The sequence below is a fragment of the Hyperolius riggenbachi genome, chromosome 8, assembly GCF_040937935.1.
Source record: "Hyperolius riggenbachi isolate aHypRig1 chromosome 8, aHypRig1.pri, whole genome shotgun sequence".
In the NCBI taxonomy this organism is placed as follows: domain Eukaryota; kingdom Metazoa; phylum Chordata; class Amphibia; order Anura; family Hyperoliidae; genus Hyperolius; species Hyperolius riggenbachi.
In genome coordinates, this window is record NC_090653.1 from 129,386,662 (window position 1) to 129,412,849 (window position 26,188).

The window sequence follows — 26,188 nt, forward strand, 5'->3', positions numbered from 1 at the left end:
ATGTATTTCAATGGGCTGGTGCACACCAGAGCGGGAGGCGTTTTGCAGAAACGCATACTCCCGGGCTGCTGCAGATTTTGGATTGCGGATGTGTTTCTGCCTCAATGTTAAGTATAGGAAAAACGCAAACCGCTCTGAAAAACGGCACTTCAGAGCGGTTTGCCAGGCGTTTTTTGTTACAGTAGCTGTTCAGTAACAGCTTTACTGTAACAATACATGAAATCTACTATACCAAAACCGCTACACAAAACCGCAAAACGCTAGCTGAAACGCTGCAGAAAAAGAAGAAAAAGCGTTTCAAAATCTGCTAGCGTTTTGCGGATCTGCTTGCGGTTTTTGGTGTGCACCAGGCCATAGAGCGTGGTGCGTCCGTGCCCCCACTCTAACTGGTCGGGTCGCCGGCTGATACTGAGGTCTGACGCTGGGCTGCTGCTGCTGGGAGGTGAGTGAGGGGCACCTGTCACTACCTAACTGGGGGTCCCTGTCACTACCTAACCTGGGGGGCACCTGTCACTCACTATCTAACCTGGAGGTCCCTGTCATTCACTACCTAATCTGGGGGTCCCTGTCACTCACTACCTAACCTGGGGGCACCTGTCACTCACTACCTAACCTGGGGGCACCTGTCACTCACTACCTAACTTGGGGGTCCCTGTCACTCACTACCTAACCTGGGGGGGCACCTGTCACTCACTACCTAACCTGGGGGGCGCCTGTCGCTCACTTCCCAACCTGGGGGTCCCTGTCTCTCACTACCTAAATTGGGGGTCCCTGTCACTCACTACCTAACCTGGGGGTCCCTGTCACTCACTACCTAACTTGGGGGTCCCTGTTACTCACTACCTAACCTGGGGGGCGCCTGTCACTCATTACCTAACCTGGGTGGGGGGCGCCTGTTACTCACTACCTAACCTGGGGGGCACCTGTCACTCACTACCTAACCTGGGGGTCCCTGTCACTCACTACCTAACTGGGGGTCCCTGTCACTCACTACCTAACTGGGGGTCCCTGTCACTACCTAACCTGGGGGGTCCCTGTCACTAACTACTTAACCTGGGGGGCGCCTGTCACTACCTAAACTGGGGGGCTTCTGTCACAACCTAAACTGCCGGGCACCTGTCACTACCTAAACTATCCAGGCGAGCCAGCCCAGCATCACCACCAGCCAACCAGCCCAGAATCCCTGTCAAAAAGGCCACAGCATCATCACCAGTCAGACCAGCATTTACTTCAACCAGCCAAGCACAGCACAGCATTACCGCCATCCAGGTTACAGCATCACTGCCAGCCAACCCAGCCACAGCATCACCGCCAGCCAGGCCTCAGCATCACTGCCAGGCCTTTCAGCCCACACATCATCCCCAATCCAGCCAAAAACAGTATTGCCAGGCACAGCAGCCAGTAGAGGAGAATTCAGCCAGATGAGAGGTGTCTACCATATTAAGGGGGCATTCTGCCTATTTATGTGAAATGCTGTCTATTTATGTGCCTCATGACTGCTGAATTCGTCTTGTTGGGGGGCCTCATGATTTGTTGAAGGCCTCAAGATTGCTGAATTCGTCTTGTTGGGGGCCTCACGATTGCTAAATTTGTCTTGATGGGGGGCCTCATGATTGCTAAAATCCGCCAGGGGGCAGCAAAACCTTTTTTTTTTTTTTTTTTTTTTTTCATGTAGCGAGACAAGGTCTTGCTACATGATAGCCGCTGCTCAGCGGCATCCCCCCAGCCCCTTCGATCGCCTCCGGCGATTGGAGATCCCTTTCAAAGAACGGGATCTCCTGGAGGGCTTCCCCCGTCGCCATGGCGACAGGTGGGATGACGTCACCGACGTAATCGACGTTGTGACGTCAAAGGGGTCTCCGATCCACCCCACAGCGCTGCCTGGCACTGATTGGTCAGGCAGCGCACGGGGTCTGGGGGGGGGGGGCGGCTGCGGCACGATGGATAGCGGCGGATTGGCGGGTAGCGGCGGCGATCGGATTGCACACGCAGCTAGCAAAGTGCTAGCTGCGTGTAGCAAAAAAAAAAAAAAATTATGCAAATCGGCTGAGCGGTGCCTTCCGGCGGCATAGCCCGTGCTCAGCACGGGCTTACCGCCAGGGAAGTTAAACCTACTTTTTTAGGTTTTTAAAACAGAAAATAAAACTGGGATATTCTAAAAAAAATGAATACATTTTTCAGGAGTAGGATGGATGAAATTGTTTATCTTAACGGTTTATTTTCAACTTGGATTTTCCATAATGTTCATGTATGAGCTAAAATGTTTGTACAGTAGTTAGTTTAAATTGCTGTTGCCACTTTGCGATAGATAAGTGACTTTTGGATTGCAGTTTGGGCACTCTGTTTCCAAAAGGTTCGCCACCACTGTCCTAATCGAATGTCCCACCATTGCTAAGTTCATGTAAATTTGTCTCCACCCGTTACCACACCCACATTCTGGTCCATGGCCCACCCATTTTTCGCCGCACAACGTAACCCTCATATTTTTCGGCGCACTAGCTGCAGTGTGCTGAATTCTGCTGCTTACTGTATGTACAGTATAAGCTGTTATCTAGTGCCTGCACTGTGTGCTGATCTACCTCAAGTGTGTACAGTATAAGGTGTTACTCTGTGCCTTTACTGATTGTAAACCAGCTGCATTGTATGCTGATCCCTGCTACTTTCAGTATGTATAGTATTAGCTGTAAAGCCTGGTACACATACAATTTTGATTAGCTAATTTTAGCTCTGTTCATCAAATTAATTGTCTGTTGGCCCACTTACTGCATGGGGGTGGTAAAATTGGTCAGTGATTGACCAATCAAAATTGTATGTGCGTATACATCTTTGATCTATGCCTATATTGATTGTAAATTATCTAAATAAAGGACAGGGGGCTCCATGCAATATTTCGATGTGCAGGCCCGTTATCTGTAGCTTACACCGCTGCTAAGTTCATGTACATTTAGCTCCACCAATGGTGATGCCCACTCATTGCATGGCCACACCCATTTTTTACCCCCCACCTAGTGCCCACAGGTGCCCCCGATCTCCAAGGACCCTAGGAACGCCTCTGCCTGCTACCCCTGTTTCTCACATTAATTTGGGCTCTGGTATCATTTAAGCGAGAGAACTCTCCTCCCAGTTAAAGGAAACCAGAGCTCACTAAAAGCAAAAGATTTATACATATCTGGGGCTTCCTCCAGCCCCATCCGCTCGAATCGCTTCCATGCCGCTGTCCTCCAATATCTGCAGCTCCGGTACCGGGTGCCCGCACTTCTGTCAGTTGGAGCCAGTCTACGCAGGAGAAGTGCGCTCTTCGCGTATCTCTCAGCAACTGCTGTAAAAAATACATAGAGGGCGCACTTCTTACGCCAGACTGGCTCTGACTGATGGAAGTGCGGGGACCCGGTACCGGAGCTGCAGACATCGGAGGACGGCGGCATGGGAGCGATCCAAGCGGATGGGGCTGGAGGAAGCCCCAGGTATGTATAAATCTTTTGCTTTTAGTGAGCTCTGGTACACTTTAAATGAGCCTCCTGAAAGACACACACCTCAGGACGGTATTTTTTTCACTTGATCAAAGACCAGCGACCTTTTAAACTTGGTTGACCAAAGAAACTGAGTGTACATGCTCAGTGTCATATACAGAGGTTGTGTTTTACAAATAGATGTATGAGTGCTGCCAGCTTCGCAAATTTGCGATTGCGCGCGTAAAACTTTACGCACGTTATAGCACGTACAAAATGCTAGCGCGACCGTGAAATGAGTTATCACGATTTAGTGAGTCAAGCCCACTAACTTCAGAGAACGGGCCACAGGGCAGTAATCCAACATAGCAAACCCAAAGTTCCCAAACACATCTCCAAGATGACCACTGCCTTGCTAAAGAAAGGGTAAAGGTGCTGGGCTGCCCAAGCAGGCCTAAAGCCTATTGAGTATCTGTGGGGTATACTCAAATGGAAGGTGTGGGTATACTCAAATGGAAGGTGGAGGTGGAGGAGCAAAAGGTCTCTAACATCCCCAGCTTTGTCATGGAGATGTGGAAGGGTATTCTGGTGGCAACCTGTGAAGCTCCAGTGAACTCTATGCCCAACAGAGGTAAGGCACTGCTGGAAAATAATAGTGGGCACACAAAATAATGACACTTTGGGTACAATTTTGATTCCTCCACGTATGGGGTGTACTCACTTTTGTTGCCAGTGGTTTAGACATTATTGGCTGTGTGTGGAATTATTTTGATGGGACAGCAAATTTACACCGCTATAAGCTGTTCACTGACTACTTTACATTGCATCAAAGTGTCATATCTTCAGTGTTATCCCATGAAAAGTTCTAATAAAATATTTACAAAAATATTTTAAAAACAGGGTGCCCACCGGTCCCCCCCATTCTCCTCTGTCCCCCTCTGGTACTGCCTATTGAACCCCTGAACTTACATCCTAGTCGGGGTGGTTGCGACTGACTGCCCAGGCGCTGCCCAGTGGCACTTATCCTTTGATCGCTTGCCTATGCCGGAAGCGCTCTGCACATGTGCACTATGTAGTTGTGACTTTGTGACCATGCGCGGAGCACTCCGGGCTGCGTGAGCATGATCAAAGGACGCGCACTGCTGGGCAGGGCCTGTGCAGTTGGGGGGAGTCGGTAAGCATAACTGAAGGGGGACAGAGGAGAACGGGGGAAGCTGTGGGCATGAGGAGAGCCCACTAAACATTGCCTGCACCCCTATTTTTAAATTTTTTTTGCACTAAAGTATCCTTTTAATTGCTTCAGTTTTGCTTGAAAAGATGTAATTTGATTTTAATGAACCCTTACAGAGGGCGCTGTTGTCATCTTTCCAATGTCTGAACTTGGCAAAAAAAGGAACACAGTGTCATGTTTCAGTCTCATGTCACTGTCCTATGCTCTGTGCGGCACATGGTTGTCATTTGCCTGACATGACCTAAAACTAATCAGGAAATACTCCTTTTTAAACATGCATGAGATTTCCAGCCAAATTCAGAATGCTATATACTGTAAATTAGATTGGAAAATTTGTTAAACAACCCGAAATTGTGTAGAAATCAGTCATGTTTACTCACTCATGTGATTGCTATAGATGCTTTTAACAATACTGCATTTATTATTAACTATCTACCAGACTAAGCCTAGTTTCACACAAGAGCATTTTGTTGCGCATCCTGTAAAAACAGAATCGCAACGCAATAGATGGTAAAATCGTATCATGTGTTACATACACTGCAACTGCAAGCGTGCATGTTATCTGGTATCACATAGCACGCCTCATGTTATCACGTGAGAGGAGTGGACCACTCAATTCGATCAATCTGGACAGCTGAAGTGGTGAGATCGCTCCAGACATACACTCCACACGCAAGTGGCAGACCACAGGGATGAACACATACCATACTGCCCATATGTAGCACAATACCCTCTCTCCCCCTCTCTGAAGACCACAGTACAATTGGTACCGGTACCAGTAGGGAGATATGAATGGGGTGGCATGTATGGACAGTGTGTGTGTGTTAGAAGTTCCTATATGGCTATTTTAATTGTTTTTATTGGTTAGGTCTGTGTATGGCACAACGATTTCAATAAAGCCAATTTTTCTACTTTTTTCACAAAACCTATGAGCAACTGACCTAATTATTTTTTGTGTCCTTGAGCACGCCTCATGTTATCACAACTGATTCCATCGCACCACACAGCTTACGCTCCAAAGTGAACAACCCATTACAGTATAATCGCAAATGCGATTTTATAATCTATAAAAAGAGAGAAAGTTCTGGGTGTATCCTATACAATAATCTCCCTGTCCTGCATCCTCCTGTGTCTGTACGTGGTGCTTGGCGAGCATGCAGGGCATGCGGACTTACTTCAGACAGCAGAAGAGGACGGGTGCAGGGGCATAAGGCGGGTGTGTGCGTGCATTTGTGCGCATGCGTCGCAGCAGTGCCCCCATGATCGTGCACATGTTGCGTGGGGGGGTCGCACCCAAGGCCTAGCACACATTTTTTAATGGGCAGGCCTTTTGACTAGTAATTACAATAATATAAAAACACTATCATTTGCAATACATGGTATTATAACTCTATTGCTATAAGTTCCCAATATATAGGTTGTAAAGAAGTTTGTGTTTGAGAAAGGTGATCAGTCTGATATAGAGCGGTTCATATATTGTCTCCATTTATACACATTTTTTATATTTTATAGTTTTTTCATTTGACTTTTTTTTTATATATATTTATTCTTTGCCTTTTTTGTGCACATTTCATTTTTAGGTGTCACTAGATGGCTCTTTTCGGTATAAGTGGGGCCCAGTGCACAGCAAAAATCTCTAGCAGATCTGCAAAACACTAGAAGTTTTTGAAGCAGATTTTCAGAGCGATTCTAGGCATGTTTAGAGAGGTTTTCTAAACATGCCAAGCATTTTTTGGAACGTTTTTGTGTAGCAGATTTCAAATATTGTTACAGAGCTACTGTAACAAAAAATACCTGGAAAACCGCTCTGATCTACCGTTTTTCAGAGCGGTTTGAGCTTTTCCTATACTTTACATTGAGGCAGAAACGCATCTGCAAACCACAAAAATGCTGCAGGAACCACGTTTGCGGTTTGCTAAAAACCTCAAACCACTGGTGTGCACCACCCCATTGAGATACACTAGCCAAACGTTTTCACAAGCGGCAGCGTTTTTGAAAACGCTACCAAAAAACGCTTGGTGTGCACCAGGCCTGAGATGTATGGGAAATTGGTGAGTGAATAAACTACGAAACTATAATGCTGTGTATGGAAGATAAAGCTTTTTCTATTATTTGAATTAGGCCACCTCAACGTGAAAAATTTAAAACTATCTTCAGTGCCATTGACTTACATGACTTCCGGGCAACATGTTGCCGCGGATGTTGACGGTAAACGCGTGGATGCTTTAGCGTCAGATTGGATGCTTCCAGCACATCGCATCCGATCTGAAATACACCAAAGACTTTCACTGCTTTAGCGTTACTCTGTGGTAAAAAACGCAACGCAATGAAATCGTCCCACTGTGAAAGGAGCTTTTAAAGGAAAAAATTCAGACAAAATTATGATATGCAAACTCTACTTACCTGGGGCTTCCTCCAGTCCTTTGCAGCCGACATGTCCCAAGCCGCAGCTCCACTCTAATAGCCGAGCTGCGCCTGCGCAATACACTCCGGACAACATAAACTTGATTGACAGCGGCGCTCGCTCAGCTACTGATTGGGATAAAGTTCAATTCTTGGTCTCTTTAAGGTTAAGTCTGGGAATAAGCTTAGGGTTAGCTTTAATTTTAGCTTAGGTTTAGCTGTAGTAAAATATTGGTATTTATTACCAATATTTTACAATCCTTTTTTTACACTTTACTAGTAGAATATCGGTAAATTTACTGATATTCTACTATCAGGTTCCCTGGGCACCCAAATCTTCAGGCACCTGTAGGACCCCTCCCCCCCCCCCCCCCCATTAGCTCAAAGGCCATTTGCTATGGTGGAGGTTGCAGGGGCTATACAGTACTTACACCTCTGTCACCCGAGACAAATCATGAATGATCATCTCTTACGGTTAAAATCTATCATGTATACAAGGGCTTTAAAGGGGAACTGAAGTAAGAGGTATACAGAGGCTGCCATATTTATTTCCTTTTAGGCTGCTTACACACAGGGACGTTACAGGCGCACGTTAGTGCAGCCTGTAACGCTCCCCCAACGCACGGCAATGTAACACAAGTGGGCTGTTCACACTGCCCACGTTGCGTTACATGTAACGCTGCACGTTGTAGTGAAAGTGCAGCATGCTACGGCGTTAGAGCGGCTTAAGCCGCGTTAGACTGTTTGCACATGCTCAGTCGTGTTGGGGAGGAGCGGAGAGCGGCCAGGCACATGGTTAATTAATATTCACTGCACGTTGTGACGTGCAGTGTTTACTTCCTGGTGCGGCCGCTCTGTGCGGCGATTGGCCGGCGGGACCACGTGATGCCGCATGCGTCCAAGAGTACGCGTCACGGCATCACGGACGCCAGAGTGAGCTGCACAACGCGGCTCACTCTGACGTCCACATCGAAGAGCACCATGCCTTGCGTTAGGTGCACGTTATGCGACCTTAACGTAGCACCTAACGCAATGTCTTGGTGTGCAAGTAGCCTTAAAGAGAACCCGAGGTGGGTTTGAAGAATATTATCTGCATACAGAGGCTGAATCTGCCTATACAGCCCAGCCTCTGTTGCTATCCCAAACCCCCCTAAGGTCCCCCTGCACTCTGCAATCCCTCATAAATCACAGCCAGGCTGCTGACAAACAGCTTGTCAGAGCTGGCTGTGTTTATCTCTATAGTGTCAGTCTGCTGCTCTCCCCGCCTCTTGCAGAACTCCAGTCCCCACCTGCATCCCTTCCCTCCCTGCTGATTGGAGGGAAGGGACGGGGGCAGGGACCGGAGCTATGCAGGAGGCGGGGGAGCATCTGAGACTGACACTACAGATGTAAACACAGCCTCACAACACGGCTGTGATTTATGAGGGATTGCAGAGTGCAGGGGGACCTTAGTGGGGTTTGGAATAGCAACAGAGGCTGGGCTGTATAGGCAGATCCAGCCTCTGTATGCAGATAACATTCTTTAAACACACCTCGGGTTCTCTTTAATCAATACCAGTTGCCTGGCAGCCCTGCTGGTCTATTCTCCGCAGTAGTATCTGAATAACACCAGAAACAAGCATGCAGCTAGTCTTGTCAGATCTGACTTTAAAGTCTGAAACACCTGATCTGCTGCATGCTTGTTCAGGGGCTATGGCTAATAGTATTAGAGGCAGAGGGTCAGCAGGGCTGCCAGGCAACTGGTATTGCTGAAAAGGAAATAAATATGGTAGCCTTCATATACCTCTCTCTTCAGTTCCCCTTTAATAGCAGACTGTGTCCTGAGCAATCCCATATGAGATACACATCATCATAAAAGGATACATTTGGAAAAGTGCAACTATAAAACACGTACAACTCCTGTGGTACTTCTTGTTGAGATAGCACTTACTGCTGAGGTAGGTACTTATCCGTTAGCCGGGCGCATCCGGCAGGTGGCGCTAATTACTATTCCCCCTCCAGGCCGACATGGATAGTAGGGAAAGATGTAACTCTGGTGGAGTTTTGTCGCCACCTAGAGGATGCGCCCGGCTAACGGATAAGTACCCTGAGGTATACTGGATATATTTGGAAAAGTAGTGCAATTGCAAAGGACCAGTTGGAAAATGGAAAACCCCTTCACAACTGCAGTAATACTTGAGCTTCTTTTGATAGCATTTCTATACATGGAGGCTGATCTACCATGTCCTCCGCCTTGACTTTCAGGGCTCGTTTCCACCATTGCGGTGCGGAATCGCCTGGATTCCACCGCCGATGAAATTGCATGCGGATGCTATTCCCCATGCGTTTTTTGCCGCGAATTCGCATAGGTGAGGGTATATGCGATTTTAACCATGTCACTGCCTTGGTTAATTTACATTGGTACCTATGCGAATTCGCGGCAAAAAACGCATGGGGAAAGCGCATGCGATTTCCCTATTAAATACATTGCACATTGCATGCAATTCGCATGCGATTCGCATGCATTGCACTCGCAGGCGAATTCTGCGGCTCTTTTGTGCGTTTTTTCACCGCTGAAAAAAACGCACCTCAACAAAGCTACAGTAGAAACAGACCCATCCACTTGCATTACATGTGCGAATCCGCATGTGTTGGACGCATGTGGATTCACGATAGTGGAAACGAGCCCTCAGGGAACCTAAACTGAGAAGGATATGGATTTTTCCTTTCAAAATAGTACCGGTTTCCTTGACTCTCCTGCTGATCCTGTATCTCTATTACATTTAGCCACAGTCCCTGAACAAGCATGCAGATCAGGTGCTCTGATTGAAGTCAGACTGGATTAGCTGCATGCTTGTTTCAGGTGTGTAATTCAGCCACTACAGCCCCAAAGACTTCAGCAGGACTGCCAGGCAACTGGTATTGTTTGTAAGGAAGCATCCATATCCCTCTCAGTTAAGGTTCCCTTTGGTCACTCAAACAGGTCAGTTTCATTTGTCCAAAGTATCTCTTTTCCTAAGGGTAGGTACACAGTAAGCAGAAACGCTAGCATTGTTGAAAACGCAGGGGAAAATCCACATAATGAAAGTCAATGGGCCGCATGGAAACAGGAAAATTGAATACTTACCTTCCGGTAATTTTCCTTTCCTGGAACAGAAGATGGCGGCATACAGATGGGTTTAGCTCCGCCCCCTGAACCCGATAGGACAGCCCAGTTTATAAATTAAAAGAACCCGCTCCCCCCCGCCATTCTCATGAAAATCAGTCCTCGAATGGACGAGAGGGAGGGATTCGTATGCCGCCATCTTCTGTTCCAGGAAAGGAAAATTACCGGAAGGTAAGTATTCAATTTTCCTGTTTCCTGGACAGAGATGTCGGCATACAGATGGGATATACAAAATCAGACAGAGAGGGAGGGAGAATGCATAAACACACAATTTATTTACATGCTGAAAGAACAGCTTTCCCAAAGTTAATGGACGTCAAAGATGCAGGATTGACATGGTAATGTCTCAAGAAAGTATGTGGTGAGGACCAACTGGCTGCCTTGCAGATAATGTCCATAGATACTTTCGAGAAAGCGGCCCATGAGGCTGCTACACCTCTGGTCGAGTGCGCATGCACCTCTTTTGGCACCTCCAGACCCTTTGCTCTGTAACTAAGCTGAATAACTTTGACTAACCAGTTTGCCAGAGTTCTAGCAGTTGTTGCTCCACCTTTCCTTGGACCTTGGATGTTGACAAATAGCCTATCTGAATTCCTAAAAGATTCGGTTGCTTTTAAGTATGCTTTTATAGAACTGCCTACATCTAATGGATGCAAATCCTGATTTTCCAGGAAGGTTGGTAAAGTTAGTTCTTGATTGATATGATAAGAAGACGCCACTTTAGGAATATGACTTAATACCGGCCTAATAACAACCCTGTCCGGATAAAACTGTAACAGGTTCTCAGTACATCCTAAGGCCTGCAAATCTGACACCCTCTTAGCCGAGGAAATGGCCACCAGAAAAATAGTCTTTAGAGTTATATTCCATAGATTAGACATATCGATAGGGTGAAAAGGAGGGTTTGATAGCACCTCTAACACTATACATAGGTCCCATTGTGGAAAGAAGGATTTTCTTGGAGGCCTTATTTTCTGTACTGCTTGGATAAACTGTACAATTAATGGATTTACTGCCCATCTGTGGCTAGTTAAAGCAGAAAGGGCCGAAACCTGCACCTTGATTGCTGAAAGGCTTAAGTTCATATCTACTCCCGTTTGCAGAAAGGCAAGCACATCTTGCACCCTGGGAGTCAACATGTCAAATTTATTGACCGTTGCAAAGTCTGCAAATTTTGACCATATCCTGTGATATGTAGAATTGGTTGACACTTTTCTAGCCTTCAATAAAGTAGCTGCAACTTCTGCCGAACATCCTAATTCCAAGAATTTCCTCCTTTCAATTTCCATGCCATCAAATCTAGACTGCTGATGTTCGGGTATAACAGATCCTCCTGATGAAGTAGATTCGGTAGCTTCGGAAGCTCTAACGGCTCCTCCATGCTCATTTCCAATAGCAGAGTGAACCAGGGCCTCCGTGGCCAATGTGGCACTATAAGGATGATCATGCAATCTTCCGATCTCAGCCTCTGCAAAAATTTCAGGATTAGGGGAAATGGAGGGAACGCATAGCCTAGACTGAAGTTCCACTGACACGTAAGACAGTCCATCCCCTCCGCTGCCGGATGGTAATATCTTGAAAAGAACCTCCGGACCTTGCGATTTTCTACCGTGGCAAACAGGTCCAGGCAAGGCACTCCCCACTTCTGCACAATCCACTGGAACACTTCGCTGCACAGGTTCCACTCGTGTGGATCTGAAAACTTCCTGCTCAACTGGTCTGCAAGGGTATTCTGTATTCCTGGCAGATGAACTGCAGTCAGATCTGATAAGTATTTCTGAGCCCAGGACATCACATGTGCCGTCTCTTGCAAAAGGGCTTGACTCCTCGTACCCCCCTGCCTCCTTATGTAACACACTGCTGATACATTGTCTATTTGGAGAATCACCGACTTCCCCATGATCTGGTGTTGAAATGACTTCATAGCCAGAAACGCTGCTCTTAATTCCAGAATGTTCGAGGGAGTCTGAACTGGAGCAAGTCTCCATCTCTGCTGCACACAGCTGTCTCCACAATGGGCTCCCCATCCTGTCAGGCTGGCATCTGATGTTATCACCACTGGCACCATTGGTTGTATTTGATGACACAACTTCAGGTTCTCTTCCGACATCCACCAATGAAGTGAATTGCTGACATGCGCAGGAAGAATCAATTTTTGAAACATATCTCTCTTGTTCCAATGCTTCAGGAAGAATATTTGTAACGGCCTCAGATGCCAGTGTGCCCACTTTACCATCGGTATTGTTGAAGACAATGTTCCCAATAGGCTCAGGCAATCTCTGGAAGACAGGCATCTTCTGGAGAGCAATGATCTGACTCTCTGCTGGATTGCTAAGATCTTCTGATCCGGAAGGCAAACTCTGTTTTGACAAGTGATAAACCTGGCTCCCAGAAATATCATGTCCCTTGAAGGAGTCAACTGGCTCTTCTGAAAGTTTATTATCCACCCGAGTTCCTGCAGGGTGTCCAGCAATATCTTTTGATGTTGTACCAGAATTGGCAACTTTTGATTTACCAGTAGGATGTCGTCTAGGTAATGGAAGACTCTCAGACCTCTCCGTCTGAGGGTTGCTATTACTGGAAGGAGTACTTTTGTGAATGTCCTTGGTGCTGTGGAGAGACCAAACGGAAGGCTTTGGAACTGCCAATGCCTTCCGTTCACTGCAAACCTGAGGTACTTTTGGAAACTGGATTTGATTGGAATGTGAAGATACGCATCTGACAGGTCGACTGTTGTCATCCAATCGTTTACCTTCAACACTTTTATAATGGTCTGTAGGGATTCCATCTTGAATCGACGGACCTTTATATGCTTGTTTAGAAACTTCAAGTCCATAACCGGTCTCCATCCTCCTGAAGTTTTTGGTACCATAAATAGAGGGGAATACACCCCCAAGAACTGTTTCTTTTCTGGAACTGGAATGATAGCCTTTGATGATGCTAGTGAGTCTACATAGTCTAGAAGAAGTTGAGATTTTCTTCTGCTCTGAGGCAACTTTGTTTGCACATACTTTGAACTCGGAGGTGGCTTTCTGAACCTCCAGAAGTGACCCCTTCTTAAAGTTTTCGAAACCCATGCCTCCCCAATGACATCCACCCAAACGGTCCAGAAGGAACGTAATCTTGCCCCCACTGGAACCGCCTGAGCGGACGCACCCTCAGAAAGGCTTTGGGTTCTGACTTGTTCCTGGTGCCGGCTTGGACCTGGCTGTTTTAAGAAAGGATGATTGCGTTCCTTTCCAGTTTTTACTAAATTGCTTGGACGGCTTGTAGGAACGAGCTTGCTGAAATCTGTTAGTTGACTGTCTCCTATTTCCCTGCTGACGAAAGGACCTCGATTTTCTATCCTGAGGCAATAAGCCTGATTTCCCTCCAGTCACTTTTGCAATGGCTGAATCCATTTCTGCCCCAAACAAATGTTTCCCGTCAAATGGAATCTTGCACCAGTTATTTCGTGACGACTGATCGGCTGACCACGGTTTCAGCCATAAGGCTCTTTTTGCCGTGACACTATGTAACATGGAACGGGCTGACGATCTGATGGTATCAATTGCAGCTTCGCCAATAAAATCACTTGCTAGCTTCAGCTCATCTAGAGCCTTAATGATGTCCTGCTTGTCTGCGTCTGAATTAAGCGCCACTTCAATATTCTCCACCCATACTTTAATAGCTTTTGCCAGGGATGTCAATGCCACAGCAGGTTTACAAGCTGAACCCGCTGCTAGAAAAGCCTTCTTAATGTCTGTGTCGATTTTCCTGTCCAAAGGGTTGGAAAATGAAACTGCATCATCCATGGGGAGGGTCACATGCTTCGCCAACCTCATTATGGAAGCGTCAATCAAAGGGGCAGTGTCCATAATTTTTGAGTCTTCTTCACTCAAAGGGTAAAGTTTTGTAAATCTATTAGCTAAAGATGGCTTTTGCTCAACTTTTCCCCATTCCTTAAGAAAAATGTCCTTTATGACCTTCATAAAAGGAAAGTTTGTTGGATGTTTATCAAGATGGGGATAGTATTTATCTGGTTCTTTGGCTGTGTCCTCATCCTCCTCCCAGGCTATAGCTGCCCGAATTTGCGCCACAAAAGCTGGGATCAGGGAAAAATCAAAGCCAACTGGTGGTAGACCTCCTACCGCCATGCTGTCCTCAGATTGAGCCTGTGCTGAAGATGAAGGCGGCTGTGCCGCTGCCAACTTTTCGAAAGTTTCTTGAACTGCTTGCTGAATAAATGACATTACTTGTTGAGACTCTGCCTCCTTATCTTTACCAAGCTCTAGGAAGCATGCTTCGCAGACCATCTTATCCGGCAATGCCGGTTGCGCACAGGACCAGCATAAAGACTTATCCGGCTGAGAATGCCTTCTCGGCTGCATAGGAGGTGATCTTGGAGACCTACTCCTACTATATCTAGCATAAGACCTCCTTTTTGACCTATAATCATGATAGTCATTATACGGAGAATATCTCCTTTCACGAGATCTGCTTCTTGAATTATGCCTGCGCCTTGGTGAGCGGCTTCTATGTGATCTATGATATGAGTAATAGGGATCAGGTGACCGCCTTTTGCTTGGAGATCGCCTTTTAGAAGAACGTCTCTTGGGAGATTGCTTCTTCTCTTTACGAGATTTCTTATGCTTGGAAGCTGATCTTCTTTTAGAAGAGCTCGCATCATAAGAAGTGCCTGCTGCGGACTGGCCCCTTGCAGACTCTGATCTTGAGTGTGACTGGCTCAAATTAGAGGACTGGTGGCTATTAGCCCCCTGCTGCCCCTCTTCTTCCTCATGCGGACTGTGGAGACACAAAAAAAAAGAAATGTTCCACTAAAAACATCCGCTTTGTAGAAGGAAGAAAGCTCTCTTTTAAAAATACCCTGTGCTTTTAAATGCTTCTAATATGACACCCAAGTGCTCAACCCCATAATAGAGAAAAGAGTGACAATCGCCACTCTTTTACCTGTCCTGTGATGCAGTATCTTGCATATGCTGAGCATCCTGCTCTCTTTCCATCTATGCAATAAATACAAATGCTGACATTAAAACCACAGTCATTAGATGTAAAAATGAAAAGATATCACCTTATCCAGAAGTAATACCTCCGCCCCGGCTGGGAATGGTTTGAAGAAAATCCAAGTTTGGAGCTCCAAAGCACTCTGAGGATAGCTGTGCTGTCTGGAGAGCGGTACCGCAGCTATGACGCCGCTACCCGCTCTAGTAGTTTGAAAATACAGCGTCCCCGCTCCGGAAATAGAAATTTCCACTTCATTGGCCAATCCGCGCAGAGCTGCAGGTCGCGCGAGACTCTGACCCGACAGGAAGACGGGCGGAAGCCATAATCTCAAGCGGAGAACACTAGCAAACACCGTGCCAGTCTCCGCTTTGGGGGAGCACATCAGCGCTTGTCCGCAAGGGAAGGAGGAAGACCCTGCCGCATATATAAACCCCATTTAGAGGTCGCAATGCTCGCGCTGCCTGACCGGGAGAGGCTGAACCCGATCAGAAAAAGGTACGCCCAGACTTTATCAAATAAAAAACGGCGCACAAACTGTAAAACAAAAAAGAGGAAAAGAAAAACTTGATAAATAAATTGAACAAAAAGAACAAACTGAACTGTCCATTCGAGGACAGGAATAGAGAATGGCGGGGGGGAGCGGGTTCTTTTAATTTATAAACTGGGCTGTCCTATCGGGTTCAGGGGGCGGAGCTAAACCCATCTGTATGCCGCCATCTTCTGTCCAGGAAAAATATGTTTGCATTCTGCAATGTGCATCTTTTAAAGCGCAGGACTTGCTGCATATTTTCCAAGATGCATCTAAAATGCACATAATGAATGTCAATGGTAACATAGAGGTATTGCATTTTAGTGCATTTTTTTACAACAAGTTTGATAATGTATATCCGCTTCCTGTTCACTTCCTAGTGATTAAACGCATATGCGATTTGTATATGTGAACCGCAAACACATTAAAACGCATGCAAAATGCAAGAGGAGCGCATGTGCGTAACAAAAACAAACGCTCACAAAAATTCGGCAAAACGTTAACTTTCATGCACTGCCTAGTGTGTTCCCTCCCTGAGGGCTGGAACCCACAGGAGCGCTTTTGGCAGCGCTGCGATACGCTAGCACTTTGCCAAAACGCTGGGCTAATGTTAAAAGATGGGGCAACTTCCACAGGAGCGTTTGCGTTTCCCAGAAACGCAAACGCAGGACATGCAGCATTTTGGGAGCGTTAGCGCTTCAATGTAAAGTATTGAAACGCTCAGCAAAACCTAAACTGAGTGGTTTTGCTAGCGTTTTGCGGTTCAGCACACTGTAACAAAATTAAAAATAATTCGCAGGACCAATCAGGATAAAAACGCAAAACGCAAAACGCTACACAACCACTGAGCAAAAAAATACACTGTTGCAAAAAGCGACCGAAAACGCGCATGAATCCGCTTGCAAACCGCTCAGACAAAACTCTAGCGGTTGCGTTTCGCGTTTCAGTGGGTTCCAGGCCTCAGGGTTTTTCTTTTTATAAAGCAGCAATAAAATACTACATTATACTTCACCTCACACCACTACGCTATGGCCTCAGTTCACTAAGAGAAGTTCGGTAAAATAATTTAGGTCGGTAAATTACCACATTTGGTATTTTACACCTTTTTCCAAATTCACTAAGATTTCCTGCATGCAGTAGAAGTTCGGTAATTTACCAAACAAACATGCTTCAATTCACTATGCCCTGCTTGGTAAGGGCTCAGCCACACTATAAGCGCTGTTCTGAGCGCTTGTGACTGATTAGCGCTTTTTGAGCGCTTTTTAAAAATTGCCCCGGTACTTATCCGTTAGCCGGGCGCATCCGGCAGGTGGCGCTAATTACTATTCCCCCTCCAGGCCGACATGGATAGTAGGGAAAGATGTAACTCTGGTGGAGTTTTGTCGCCACCTAGAGGATGCGCCCAGCTAACGGATAAGTACCATTGCCCCAATTCACTTTCATTAAAATCGCGGTAAAAATCGATGTGATTGCATAGATTTTTACCGCGATTTTAATGAAAGTGAATGGAACAGATTTTTTTAATAAGCGCTCAGAAAGCGCTAATCAATCACAAGTACTCAGAAAAGCACTTATAGGCCTGGTGCACACCAAAAAACGCTAGCAGATCCGCAAAATGCTAGCAGATTTTGAAACGCTTTTTCTTATTTTTCTGTAGCGTTTCAGCTAGCATTTTGCGGTTTTGTGAAGCGTTTTTGGTGTAGTAGATTTCATGTATTGTTACAGTAAAGCTGTTACTGAACAGCTACTGTAACAAAAAACGCCTGGCAAACCGCTCTGAAGTGCCTTTTTCAGAGCGGTTTGCGTTTTTCCTATACTTAACATTGAGGCAGAAACGCATCTGCAATCCCAAATCTGCAGCAGCCCGGGAGTATGCGTTTCTGCAAAACGCCTCCCGCTCTGGTGTGCACCAGCCCATTGAAATACATTACCCTAGCAGATCCGCACCCGCAAGCGGATCGCAAACCACAGCCGAACCGCTCTGGTGTGCACTAGGCCATAGTGTGGCTGAGCCCTAAGCAGTGTTGCCAACTTGATCCCTTTAATTACTGACACATCTAAAGGTTCGTATACACGTCCGATAAAGATCGTTCGTTACGAACGATTCGTGACGTTTACACGATATTCAAATTAGACCGAAAAGATCGTTCGTAATGAAAGATTGTGTACACACGTGAACGATATAAGTATAAAGTACTGAACGACGAACGATAAAAAAATGCGTGCGTAAATGGAAGTGACGTTATGACAGGCAATAAAAACATGCGTACTACTCCACAGATAATGATTATCGGACGATCTTTGTACACACTGCAACGATTGAACGATTATCTTTCAAAAAAATCTGCCGGGTTGGATCGGCTGGTTTGAACGATAACGGTCGTTATCGTCCAAAAAAACGATCGTTGGAAAATCTGGAGCGCACGATTATCGGTCCGATTGTCGTTATCGCTTGTTTTCGAACGATCGTTATCGTACGTGTGTACTCAGCTTTAGTTATACAGGTTCTGGGGCTACTTGCACATAATCAGTATCTTAACTGCATCCACCTAGCCACGAAACCTGTATAATTCATGTGTCAGTAATTAAAGGGATGAGTTGGCAACACAGGTCCTAAAGGCTCATACACTCATACACACATCAGACCATAGTCTTTGGAAAATGAAAGATCACAGACCAATTTTACCCCCTTCATGTAGTATGAGAGCCACACCTACACAGTCTATGCTATGGAGCTGATCTCCCCATCAGACAGAAATCTTTGCAAGATGCTGCACACAAAGATGCTGTAGACATTCGAAAGATCTGTTCCTGCCAAAGATCCGTTCCTGCAAAATGCATTCATAGTCTATGATATCTGCAGATCATCATACACACCTTGTTTAACAGACATTCATCTGCAGATCAGATCCACCAGGATGGATTTTCAGATCTGCAGATGATTGTCTGATCTGCAGATGAATGTCTGTTAAACAAGGTGTGTATGAGGATCTGCAGATATCATAGACTATGAATGCATTTTGCAGGAACGGATCTTTGGCAGGAACAGATCTTTTGCAGATACTGATCTTTTGTGTCTGTACAACATCTGTGTGTGCAGCATCTTGCAAAGATGTTTTTTCTGATGGGGAGTGCAGCTCCATAGAATAGACTGTGTAGGTATGGCTCTCACACTACATGGAATGGGGTAAAATTGGTCTGTGATCCTTCATTTTCAAAAGACTATGGTCTGATGTGTGTATGTGGCATAAGGCCACATACACACATCACATCAGACCATAGTCTTTTGAAAATTTTTCTTATTATTATGAAGCGATTTGCTAACCTTTTTTGTGGTTTTGTGTAGCGTTTTTTGGTGTAGCAGAGTACAGATATTGTTACAGTAAAGCTGTTACTGAACAGCTACTGTAACAAAAATGCCTGGCAAACCGCTCTGATCTGGCATTTTATCAAGCGTTTTGCGTTTTTCCTACACTTAACATTGGAGGCAGAAACGCCTCCGAAATCCAACAAATGCTGAAGCCTGGGAGTATGCGTTTCTGCAAAACGTCTACCGCTCTGGTGTCCACCAGCCCATTGAAATACATTACCCAAGCGTTTCCACATCCGCAAGTGGTTCTAAAAACGTGACCAAAACCGCTTGGTGTGCACTAGGCCTTACTGCTGCTGCCTGGGAGGTCTGTCCCCATTAGCTTGCCTGTTATCTTGCCTTATCTCCTTTTCTAAACAGTCGGTATTCTCTATTCCCATTCCCCTTGCTCTAATCTTTATGAATTGACAGGTAGTGACATGTGTTGTGACATGTGTTGTGGCCTAATTAGGCCTCTTTTCCAGGGACTGTTGATAGGCAGTAAAATGCCTCTCAAACTCTCACAACTGCTTACAGCTGCCTGTTAACCTTCCTGGCGGTAGCCCCGAACGTAGTTCGGGTAAGGCCCCATACACACATCAGACCATAGTCTTTTGAAAATGAAAGATCACAGACCAATCTTACCACCCTTCATGTAGTATGAGAGCCATACTCTACACAGTCTTTTCTATGGAGCTGAACTTCCCATCAGAAAAAAATCTTTGCAAGATGCTGCACACACAGATGCTGTACAGACACAAAAGATCAGTATCTGCAAAAGATCTGTTCCTGCCAAAAATCCATTCCTGCAAATTGCAATGATAGTCTATGAGATCTGCAGATCATCATACACACATGATTTAACTGACATTCATCTGCAGATCAGATCCACCAGGATGGATTTTCAGATCTGCAGATGATTGCTTGATCTACAGATGAATGTCAGTTAAATCATGTGTGTATGATGATCTGCAGATCTCATAGACTATCATTGCAATTTGCAGGAATGGATTTTTGGCAGGAACAGATCTTTTGCAGATACTGATCTTTTGTGTCTGTACAGCATCTGTATGTGCAGCATCTTGCAAAGATTTTTTTCTGATGTGGAGTTCAGCTCCATAGAAAAGACTGTGTAGAGTATGGCTCTTATACTACATGAAGGGTGGTAAGATTGGTCTGTGATCTTTCATTTTCCAAAGACTATAGTCTGATGTGTGTATGAGCCTTAAGCCGCGCAGGAGGTTTTCTACGGCCCTGCTCGGCCGATTTGCATACTTTTTTTTTTGCTGGACGCTGGCCACGGCTTTTCTGCAAGCAGATTTGTACCAAATGTGACAGCCCACGTTAACCAATGGGCTGTTTCACATTTAGGGTAGGTGCACACATAACATAACACGAAAGGCTGCGTTTTATGTCATGTATTTTTTTTTTATGGTGTGTGTGTGTTTTTTGTGCGCTTTGGGTGCGTTTGCGTTAGCATTTGTTTTCACCGCAGATGCGTTTTTCAAGCATTTTGCGTGCGTTTTAATGCATTTGCGGTTCGCATATTCAAAACGCATACAATTTTTTTGAGCGATTTGCGTTAATCGCAGGCAAAATCGCCCAAATGAGAACGGGCCCATAGGTTTCTATTGCACTAGCGCTTTCAAAAGCACTAGCGCTTGAGCGTTTTGCCAAAATCGCTGGCAAAACGCTCAGGTGTGAACGAGACCTAAGGGCTCAGACACACTATGGGCTGGTGCACACCAGAGGAGCTTTTCTGAGCGCATTGTGATTGTAAATGCTCCTGCTAATGTCATGCTATGTGTGATTTTGTAAATAACCCCTTAGCTTTTAAAATCTCTAGCATTTAAAAAGCTATTGCAGTGTGCACCAGCCCTATAAGCACTTTCTTTTCTTAGGGCTGGTGCACACCGAGCGGCTTTTTTGGCGTTTTTGCAGCCGCTTGCGGCTGCAGATAAGCTTGGTCAATGTATCTCAAGGGGGTGGTTCACACCAGAGCGGGAGGCGTTTTGCTGAAACGCATACACCCGGGGTGAGGCATTTTTTGGATTGCCGAGGCGTTTCTGCCTCCAATGTAAAGTATAGGAAAAACGCAAACCGCTCTGAAAAACGGCAGTTCAGAGCGGTTTTGCAGGCGTTTTTGTTACAGAAGCTGTTCAGTAACAGCTTTACTGTAACAATATATGAAATGTACTACACCAAAAACGCTTCCCAAAACCGCAAAATGCTAGCTGAAACGCTACAGAAAAATAAGAAAAAGCATTTCAAAATCTGCTAGCATTTTGCGGATCTTCTAGCGGCTTTTGGTGTGCACCAGGCCTTAGTGCTTTTTGACCTCCAGGGCTTTCTGAGAGCTTTTTAAAAAGCGTTCCCATTGATTTACATTAAAATCGCTGTAAAATCGCACGTCGTGTGATTTTTTTTTTTTTTTTTTTTTTACTGTGATCACAATTTCACTGTGATTTTAATTGAAGTCAATGGGAGCTTTTTTTAAAAAGCTCCGGAGGCCAAAAAGTGCTTGCAGTGTGTCTGAGCCCTAAGGGCCCATTCACACTTGAAAGTGTACCGCCGGCGTTATACGTGAGTGATTTTTCCATGGAAAAATCACTGAACATGTGCCCATAGGGTTTAATTACCCTATCGCTTTCAAAAGCGCTAGCGTTTGAGCATTATGCTGAAATCGCCGGCAAAACGTTTAAGTGTGAATGGGCCCTAAGGCCTCTTTTTCAAAGGCAGTTAAGCTGCGTGCTCAGCAAGCAGTTACCAGGCAGAAGTGAGCAGTTAACAGGCAGCAGCAAGCAGTTGAGGCTGCTTTCACAGTGGGACGTTACAGGCGCACGTTAGTGCAGCCTGTAACGCAGCCCCACCGCACAGTAATAAAAAATCAATGGGCTGTTCACAGTGCCCACGTTGCGTTACATTGTAACGCAGCACATCCGTTGAGAGTGCTGCATGCTGTGCGTTATGCGCGGCTAAGCCGCGTTAGACTGTGCGCACATGCTAAGTAGTGTTGGGGAGGAGTGGAGAGTGGCCAGGCACATGGCTAATTAATAATCCCTGCACGGTGTGACGTGCAGTGTTTACTTCCTGGAGCGGCCGCTCTGTGCAGTGATTCGCCGGGCGGGACCACGTGATGCTGCATGCGTCCAAGAGTACGCATCACGGCATCACGGACGCCAGAGTGAACTGCACAACGCGGCTCACTCTGACGTCCACATCAGAGAGCACCAGGCGTTGCGTTAGGGGCACGTTATGTGCCCTATAACGTCCCCTAAACGCAACGTCCTGGTGTGCAAGTAGCCTGAGAGGCATTTCACTGCCTATCAACTGTCCATGGAAGGCCTAAAATAGTTTTTCTTTTTGCAAATGTGTGAGGGGAAAATAATAAAGCAAAACGATTAGCACAAGATGCAGATTATTAGTATTCAGTTCAGCAATAACCATATTCATAATCGCTCATATTTCCACTTTCAGCTATGTCACCAACTGCCTAGGCTTTAAAGTGAATCTGAAATGAGAGGTATATGGAGGCTGACATATTTATTTCTTTTTAACCTCCCTGGCGGTAAGCCAGTGCTGAGCTCGGGCTATGCCGCCGGGAGGCACCGCTCAGGCCCCGCTGGGCCCATTTGCATAATTTTTTTTTGCTACACGCAGCTAGCACTTTGCTAGCTGCGTGTAGCATCCGATCGCCGCCGCTACCCGCCGATCCGCCGCTATTCCTTGCGCCGCGGCCGCCCCCCCCCCCCCCCAGACCCCGTGCGCTGCCTGGCCAATCAGTGCCAGGCAGCGCTGTGGGGTGGATGGGAGTCCCCTTTGACGTCACGACGTCGATGACGTCATCCCGCCCGTCGCCATGGCGACGGGGGAAGCCCTCCAGGAGATCCCGTTCTTTGAACGGGATCTCCTGATCTCTGATCGCCGGGCGATCGGAGGGGCTGGGGGGATGGAGGGGCTGGGGGGATGCCGCTGAGCAGCGGCTATCATGTAGCGAGTATTTGTCTCGCTACATGAAAAAACAATTTTTTTAAAAAACACTACTTTGCTGCCCCCTGGCGGATTTTTTTAAACCGCCAGGAGGGTTAAGCAATACCAGTTTCCTGGCAGCCTTGCTGATCCTCTGCCTTGAATACCTTTAGCCATAGACGCTGAACAAGCATACAGCAGATAGGCGTTTCTGTCATAGGGCTCTATTCACTAAGCATTATTGCATTCGGTAATGCTGAAAACAGCTGATTTTACCGATCACCTTCCCAAATTACACTTAACTAAGGCCTCTTTCACAGTGCGACGTTAAAGTTGCACATTAGAAAATGTTATAACGCAGACTAACGCACAGCAATACTAAGTCTGTGCGACATTCACAGTGCACACTGTTGTGTGTAACGTGTAGCAAGATTTAGTGAGTGCTACATGCTGTGCGTTTGGCAATAAATCTCCTGCGTTATGTGTGTTGCACATGCTCAGTAAGGTTTTTTTTTTTTTTTTTTTTTTTTTTTTTATGTAATGCATGCGCCGTTTTCGTTCCATCAGTATGCGAAAACGACGCACCGAGAGACACATAATGCAGTGCAAAATAACGTCCAATTTCATAACCTACATGTGCTGCATTAGGGGCATGTTGTGCGACTTTAACGTCGCATCAAACGCAACGTACAATAATTCCCTCAGCTGTCAAGAAATTGCAAGTCACAAAGATTTCCGCATTTGGTTTACCGGACAAAAGTGTTTGGTATTTTTCTCCAGCTCACAGCAGCCGATAACTTGCTGTCTCTGCGCAGTAAATTTGACAGACAGCCTTTAGGGACAGCCACACAGCCCCTGCTTCTCAGGTCTGAAAAACCACTATAAATCACAAATCGCTAGCGCGATCGCTAGCGTTTAATTAGCGATTTCATGAGCGTTTTCCGGTGCTTTTAGGAGTGATTTTAAAAAGTGTAATTTTTTTTTGCCAGCGATTGTGATAGCGAATTGCAATTAGCGATTTTAATTCTGATTGGTCCTTTCAATGTATCATAATTTTATTTACAGTTTGCAGTCATTTAAAATCTCACTAAAATCGCTATGTATAGCGAGTCATGAGCAATTTGCCAGCACTTCAAATCATTACATTGCAGTGCAAACACTCCTAAAATGCTGCATGTCCTGCGATTGCAATTTTGCCAATCGCTACAGTGGAATGTGTTACATTTATTTACATTGGCAGAGCATTTAGGGAAAGCGCTAGCAATTTAAAGTTCTCCCTAAACGTTTAAAAACAAAACGCTCTAGTGGCTTCCAGCCCTCACTCTGATTTGATGCGATGGGGTATCGGGTGGGTCTTTCACTGTATCAGAGCAGAGGAAGGTGACATTTTTGAGGGCTTTTCTGCATCCATTTAGATGTGAAAATCTATATTCTAGCATACAGAAGAGCTCCCCCTGGTGGCTGCAGCACATCTAAAGGGATGACAGGAGACACTGCAGGGAAAACCCTGAGTCACACAAACAGCTCCCGGCCTGCCTGCTGCTCTGCTACATGCTGGTAAGTGACACTTAGCGACCAGGGCTTAGTGAATTGAGGCATGTTTGTTCTGTAAATTACCGAACTTCTGCCTCATGCGGAAAAACTTAAGTGAATTTGGGAAAAAAAAGTGTAAAATACCAAATGAGGTATTTTTACCGAACAAAATGATTTTTCCGAACTGCCCTTTGTGAATAGAGCTTATTGTCAGATCTGACGAGATTAGCTTGCATGCTTGTTTTTGGTGTAATTCAGACACTACTGCAGCCAAATAGATCAGCAGGGCTGCCAGGCAACTGGTATTAATTAAAAGGAAATAAATATGGCAGCACCCATATTCTTCTCACTTCAGTTGTCTTTTAAGTCACCTGACCAGCCAGCCTAGGAGTCTGAAGGAGCGGTAACCTGAATGTGCCACTTTGCATTTTTCTTTTATTTTCTGAGAGAAAGCAGAACTTGTTAAAATAGGAACTCAAGCAGCTAACTGTTCTTTAAACAAATTGTGAAATATGACACCAGGTGTGTATTGTATATGTTACAGGTACCTCAGCATACAAATGGGTTTGCTAATAAACTATCAGATGCAAGGGATGAGCCAGTCAGCAGGCTTCAGTAAACCCCCTTGTGTTTTTCATAAGCTAATATTAGCATCACATTCTGCAAAAGCAGGAAGCACTTGACAAATGCTCTACCTGCCTGCTTGCTCTCGCAGCTTTCATCACAGCTCTCGCCCTCTGCAGCCTCAGACAATAACCACCAGGTAAGAGATTCAGTGAATTATACTGTAGATTCCCCACCATTAATTGACAAAACAGCTGTTATTTCATTAATCGTTGCATTTACAATAAATGCTCTCTGAGTCTTCTAGAGCTGCCACCTTCAGCACTAGTTCCTGTTTTGTGGTGTGTTTGTAGACAAGGGAAGTGGAACTAACTCCCTTAAACATAATGCCTGGTATTCATGTAATGCCTGTCTATGTTTTTATATTTTTCTTGGCCCCATATTGTGCATTGTGGTTTATTTCCTAAGAATGAACTTGTGTTTCCTCATTTTAGCTTAATCTTGAATCTCGGCTTCAGTGTTTTGGCTGTAATATCAATTGAAACGAAGCTGGTATCTTTGTATTAGTCTTTGCTCCTTGGAGGGTTAGTGCAGGTGTGCGTGGTTTTCATGTTCTTTGATTTTACGTGTCAGAGATGTTTCCTCATCCGTTAAAATGAAACCTGACTCAGGCTTAATGCACCAGCTGTTACCTTCGTGAGTATAGTGTACTGGACTCCATTCATCGACTTGTTTACAACTTTATGTAAAATGGAAGCTATTCTCATGCTAAAGCCCAACTTTAAGGCTACGTTCACAGTGGAAGCTGCGTTGTGTTTCGTGTAAAAGCTGAAATGCAAAGGAACGAAGAAGTTGCAGCTTCACTGCTTCTGTTAACACACGTTATGCGGTAATGCATTGTATGCAGTGCGCTGAGTATTGTAATGCATTGATTCCCAGTGCACTGCACGTACTCTGAACATTGCATAGACTTACTATTGCAGTGCAACTTTCTAATCCACTGTGAACATCG

At 45.6% G+C, this 26,188-nt stretch overlaps 1 protein-coding gene across 4 annotated transcripts in view; it reads left to right on the forward strand.

Moving 5' to 3' along the window:
• LOC137529105 (A-kinase anchor protein 17B-like) overlaps positions 1 to 26,188 on the forward strand; it is a 221,502-nt gene that overhangs the window by 127,222 nt on the left and 68,092 nt on the right. The window contains exon 1 of one of the 4 annotated variants that reach the window (XM_068251079.1): positions 10,003 to 10,045. The exons of 2 other annotated variants lie outside the window; for them this stretch is intronic. The gene's annotated coding sequence lies outside the window, so the exon portion shown is untranslated. Of the gene's footprint in view, positions 1 to 10,002; positions 10,046 to 25,298; positions 25,376 to 26,188 lie in introns of those variants that run through there. One more of the 4 variants, XM_068251078.1, reaches the window with a different exon arrangement.